The following is a 6,738-nucleotide window of genomic DNA, read 5'->3' as shown; positions in this document are numbered from 1 at the left end:
GGGCTATCAGTAATTACACACGCATCATATTAGCTCACTCAGATATTGTGCCTTGGCACATTTTCAATCCACATCATCTCTTTGGATCTAACATATGGTTATCACAACAGCGTGATGCCATACGTGACAGCTTAACAATTAACAGTTTCTACTCTTTTGTTTTGCAACACAAAGATCCATCTGTTGTGAAAATAAATAAATGCTTGTTTGTTTCAAGCTAAAGCCTCAGAATATGAGTTACAAATGTGATTACAGAAGCTGTACTTTTTTTTCTACTGATGTGCCATTAAGATTATAAATAATTGATTTTGCTCTGTTGTTTATTGCAAAACAACAATTTAAACAGCTAACATAGGATGTCCCTCTATGATAACGTTTAAAGGACCTGTGTGTAACATTTAGCGGGATGTATTGGCAGAAATGTAATATAATATTAATAAGTATGGTTTCTTTAGTGTATAATCACCTGATAATAAGAATTTTTGTCTTTTCGTTACCTTAGAATGAGACGTTTATATCCACATAGGGAGCGGGTCCTCTCGACGGAGTCCGCCATGTTGCACCGCCATGTTTCTATGGTAACACAGAACGGACAAACCAAACACTTAACTTTTCCTGCTTGGACCAGAGTCGATAACGTTACTCGCTGCTGCTGTCGCCGCCGCTCTCTCTCTCTCTTGCTTCACCACTCACTTCCCACATGCTCCAAATGGCTCCAGAGAGGGCTTTCGTGTCGGCCACCGTAGCTCTCCAATGCGCTTGGCACACGGGAGAAGCTTCAGCTGGTTGCAATCTCCTCACCTCACCTCACCACTAGATACTGGCAGATCCTACATACTGGACCTTGAAAGCATAAAGTTCAACATTTTGGGAATTATGCTTGTTTGCTTTCTGCGGAGATTTAGATGAGAAGCTACAGCCAGCAGCTAGTTAGCCTAGCTTAGCATAAAGACTGGAAACAGGGGGAAACAGCTAGCCTGGCTCTGTCCAAAGGTAACACAATCCACCTATAAGCCCCTCTAAAGCTCACTAATAAGCACGTCTTTGTTTGTTTAATCTGTACGGTTTTACGGACGTTTTTTGAGGGACTATTTCTTGGCTCTGAGCAGTTGTCAAGGCAACCAATGGAGACTCCGTGAAGTTACTGCCAAGAAATAGTCCAGCACTCAAATTGTCTTTATTGTACTTTTTTTGTAAAGATTAGAAAAATAATCAGATGTGACAGTGGTATCAATCTTCCATTTAAATCTGACAGAAAGCAGAAAATGTCAAACTATTCCTTTAAGGTTATGAATATAGATCTCTGGATTCAATCAAAGTAAATGACATTAAAGTGACTCTACCTTGTTTCTCTGAGGAAACGGTCTTTTATTTCTTTTATTTTTCTGACCCACGTCTTAGTCCGATCTGTTCAATGGGTCATAATTGATGTGTGAAACACCACAATTGAACCATGGATGGACACTTAACAACCACACAGAGTGGGTCAAAACAAGCTCCACTGCACTGACTGTGTTAAAGGAGAGGGGAGACAAATGGACACAGATATCAGGTTTATAATGCCCAGTCAGCAGACAGAGAACAGTGTTGGATTGCATCTGAAAAAAACAAGGTTATGCTAAGCCTTTGGGCCAATCACTGAAAGGAGAAACGATGAGGTATTCTTTGAGTTTAAATGTGCAAGTGTGTGTGTGTGCGTTTTCCTGTCTGTCTCCTGTGGTTTTGTGTGGAAACAGCCAAAGACGGCGTTCGTACGTGCTGCCTGAGGGTGTGAAGATTCATTTGTAGGTGATTGAGTTAGGATATGTGTGTATGTGTATGTGCGTCATTAAAAAGGATGGAGAGAGAGAGGAGGGAGAGCGGGGAGAAAGGGGAAGGTGAAAGAGAACGAGAGAGAGAGAGAGAGAGAGAGAGAGGGAATGATTTTCATTACGTAATCTAATCTAAGTGGCTATTTTTCTTGTATAAAACCTCCGTTGCCCTCTATGAGACCGCTGTCCTCATCTGTCTAAAAGCACTGAGTGAGTCATGCTGTGGGTCCACACACACACACACACACACACCGAGTCACAGTGAGTCAGCCAAGATCTGCTATAGACGCTCACCTCAGTGATGAATAATGTAAGAGGGAAAGGCATATAAACTGCTCAAATGACACGTGAACTCAGTGGACAGCGGACATATGGGATGATCCTGATGGACACTCACATACAAAACAAACACAGTGACATCTTCATAGAGCAGCTGGACTGTGTGCAGGTGAACAGGTGGATTGTACTTTGACACCTTGAGGTGCAGGTTTCCTTTGTCTGCGTGCAGAATATTCAACAGAAGGTCTGCTGCTGAAGTTAATCGGTCACTGAAGCAAAAGTTCAACCTTTTGGGAAATGGGTTTATTCACTTTTTGGTGGAGAGTTAGAGGAGAAGATTGCAGCTGGTTAGCTGGGCTTAGCACTAGGGGTGTCACGAAATACCGGTTTTGACGATAACCATGATGTTTTAATTAAATTTAAATAATTTTTATATAGCGTCTAATCATAACAGAAGTTATCTCTAGACGCTTTTCATGTACAGCAGGTCTAGACCGTACTCTATGGATCCCCCAGGAGCAACAGTTGCAACAAAAAAATCTCCTTTAATGGGTAGAAACCTTAGGCAGATGGATATTTTAAAAAAAAGATAATATTAATATAATGTTAATAATACGCATATGATAATATTCTGTAAACAATCCAGCACACTAAAGTTCAGTTATGGTTACAGACTCTCTCTCCACCTCCTTACACTTGTATTTTGAGTGTAATTCATTTGCCAAAAAAGAGATAAAACACGGAAATAAACAAAGTTAAAGATGAATTTGACACATTTTCTATAGATATCACAATAATATTGTTATCGTGAATTCTTTTGGCCACAATAATCGTGTAGTGAAAATCTGATATTGTGACAGCCCTACTCATGCAGCACAAAGACTGAAAACAGGGTGAAACAGCTAGTTTGGCTCCGTCCAAAGGGAACAGAATTCCCCTCGCAGCACCTAAAGGATAATTTACAGCGAGCCGGTTATTGTTGCAAAATAAACCCCTTCAGGGTGATGCGAGACCCTGACGCAAAGCGGAGGGGTTTCGCATCACCCTGAAGGGGTTTATTTTGCCACAATGACCGGCTCGCTGTACATTATCCCACTTATTACACGGCTGCTTACTTAAGAAGTCAATAATTTGTCCTCAGAACTGCGTCCATAGCAACGGTCTGTTATACATAGCAACGGTCATCTATAAAGAAATAACAGACCGTAGAACGCCGTAATTGACCAATCAGAATTGAGTATTGAACAAAGCCGTGCAATAAAGTTCACTAATTAACACCTTATATCTTGTTCTTGTTTGTTGTTTTTACAGTTGCTATAGGCTAGCAGTTTCCCCCCGTTTCCAGTCTTTGTGCTAAGCTACGCTAACCGCTGTAGCATTACAGTATATTCAACACATCACCAGAATATGAATAAGCTCATTTCCAAAAATGTGAAACTATTCCTTTAATGTTCATTTTACTGAGGATAAGACCAGAATGATAAACATTTGGGTCAAGCTCTCAGGCTGCATGTCCTTATGAGCTTTTAGATCAGAAGTGTGGCCCCATTTTGGGTGTGAAACAACTAAACGTTTGACGGTGCAAATGTGGAATACCCCTTTGAGGCATAACTGTCTGTAAAAACATCTTTGTCATGCACATGGTTGGTCTGTGAGAACCCTCCCTCACCCCAGGCTTCTCAGTCAAAACCCTCCTCCCCTCCCTCTCCCATCTAACATCCTCACTCGCCAATAACTCAGATTATTTTATCATAATCAAACAACGTCCACAAATCAGTCTATTTAGCACAATTTCCCTGGAAAAAAATTAGTGCTGACCCAAGTATGGGATCTAACTGGACTGTGGTTTCACTTATCTTTATTAAAAAGCAGGCAGTTGGTCCTCTTTGCATAAACACGAGGAAGAAAAACTGTCCAAAGGTCTTAAAGCTGAGCCCCAGTCTGAACGGGTGTGTGTCTGCACAAGTCAGTTTTTTTTTAATAGATCTAACTGAAACCATTATACCAGTCACATTTTCCAGAGAATTATACTGCAAAAACAAACTGATGAAGTAAAAAAGATAAAATAAAGCGAAGTTCTTAGCCTCATCCTGCATCATGTGCTGAGAAAGGCATAAAGCCGCAGGGCGACGCAGTAAGGTCAGAGATTAATCATGTGTGGAAATAACACAACAGTCCCAGTGTCCTCTCACATATTCCTAGAGCAGCAAACACACACACACAGACCAAAAGATAAAAAAAGCACAAAACCCACACGTAATAACCAAACCGATGCAAACACACACACTTAAATATGCAGAGCGGTCCCTACGGCATAAAGGGAATTAATGACTTTTATGTGTTTCTCTGAGAAGAGTTTTTATTAACGTATTTAAATTTTGTTACAGTCCAATAGTCTATCTTCGTCTGGTCTTTGAGGAAGCTTTTTAGGACTATGACAAAGAAGGAATGATAAATCCTGCACACTGTTGGTCTACTGTATCCTCTTACTTTAGGGGAGAGGGACAAGAGGCTTTTTTAGCAGGTTAGAAGCAAGCCTATGCCATTCTAACACATTGTCATTCCCAGGGGCGCCAAATATCAACGCTTTGTCGCGGCCGTCGGCGTGTGTTACTGCCGCACAAGGCCCCTTTTGGCACCAGTATGAGACGCACTGGGTGTTCATTAACTATAATGTAAGCCCATCCGCGACAACAGTAAACACAAAGTGCGCCAAGGATTGTGGTGACATGGTTTAAAGAGCAAAAAGACACACTAAGGGCAGGTGGGAGGGGAGGTGGATGGGTCCAACAAACACAAGGCTTTCAACCAGGAGACCACTGTTTATGTCCCGTGCGTTAAATTTCACTTTCAAGTTACAATCAGCTGTTCGCTCGTGTCCCGTGTTCACAACGTTTGGTTTCATTTTCACTGTACAAACATAGTAGTTTTAAGCCCAACCATGTTTTTTTTTCCTAAACCTAACTACAGTGGTTTTGTTGCCTGAACCTAAGCAAATTAATTCACAACATTAAGCATGTTAAGCATACAAGCAGGGGTCATTAAGCACGTGTTTACTGCGACCGAATGAGTCTGACAAGCATCAGTATGTGACGAGTTGGGATGAGAATGTGTTGGCCGTGCATTCACCATGCTCATACTCAGTCACTAATTTCAGGGACACCACAACAAATTTAAGATTCTAACAAATTTGGGGGTTCCTATTTGAGGGTTATAGCAAAAATGGAGATTTCGGGGGACTATGAGGGAAAAAAACATTTTAGGAATAAAGTGTAGTATGCTGATGAAAAGTTAAGTGCAACTTCTGGTACAGCCCGGCCGCTATTTGTCATTTCAGAGGCTGTAGTGGGCTCATTTTTAAAGCTAGAGCGAAGATACTGGCATCATATGAAACTAGGAAGGAAGGAAGCCATTGGTACCAACCATGTCATACTAGCTTGTCGTGAAGGAGGCTAAATAACGCACCAAATTTACATTACATTTTGGCGAGGAAAAACTGGCGAGGCGAATTTCAAAGGGGTCCCTTGACCTCAAGATATGTGAATGAAAATGTGTTCTATGGGTACCCACAAGTCTCCCCTTTATACTGACATGGCCACTTTATGAATTCACCAAGTGTTGGATTGTTCACCCACTAATAGGGAACGTGAGCTGGGTCAGGAGACTGGTTAGTTTTACCCTACTGATGATGTGTTGTTGCAATAGTAATCACTGATTTATTAATTTGGGGGACACTATAACAAAATCAGCCAATTTTATCTACTTTAAATCTTCACTTTCCATAAGAATTACTGTCCAAAACATGTATTGGATGTAATATATGCCTAATTATTGTTGGGGTGCAGGTATTGTGGGGGGCATGAAAATGTTTGGTCTTGCACACCAGCACATTGTGAGCGTTAATTGACTCCTATAGTGGGATATAAAGTGGATTAAATCTGGGAAAAAGTGAGATGATCCTACTGATTAGAGGCGGGGAAACGTGAGACTGCGAAGAAGTGCATCACAAACTGAATGGGTTCCTGCAGGGAAACTCCTGCCAAGTGAGAGCTGTCATCATCACAGCAGACCAAGGAGAAGTGTGAGAAGAGGTTAATGATACTGTACAGAAAATGTCTGTTACAAAACGGAAAAATACTGTCCGTTAATTAACATAAATAAACTGTAAAAAAAAAAACAGTAATTATCTTTATATAATAAGCCTTTATTACTGTAATTTTACAAGAAATATTTTACATATATTTATTGTTAGAATAGTCATACATCGTAAATCTAAGACCATTTACATATATATCACAAATGAAACATGTAATTTTACGTTGCAAAAGCCCAAATTTCCATTAACTCAGAAGTTTTGGAAAAATAAGAAATTTAGAATTCCATGAAATCCTTTTCTTCCAACATAAATTAATTGTTAAAATATAGTCATAAACATCTAAAAAACAGAATAATTATCTTTAAAAATGATCAAGAAAAGCTTAAATACAGATAATTGTGATTGTGATTACAAAAAAATACTGTAAATCTAAGACCATTTATATATAAAACACAAATGAAACATGTCATTTTTATATATATTTTTTTCTGTCATTTTGAAATACAGAAAAAAAATTTAAAATTTCTTGAAAAAAACTGTAAAAAGAGTGTT

Source organism: Sebastes fasciatus, chromosome 3 (assembly GCF_043250625.1).
Source record: "Sebastes fasciatus isolate fSebFas1 chromosome 3, fSebFas1.pri, whole genome shotgun sequence".
In the NCBI taxonomy this organism is placed as follows: Eukaryota; Metazoa; Chordata; class Actinopteri; order Perciformes; family Sebastidae; genus Sebastes; species Sebastes fasciatus.
The sequence above is the reverse complement of the archived record's forward strand: the minus strand, read 5'-3'. Positions refer to the sequence as shown.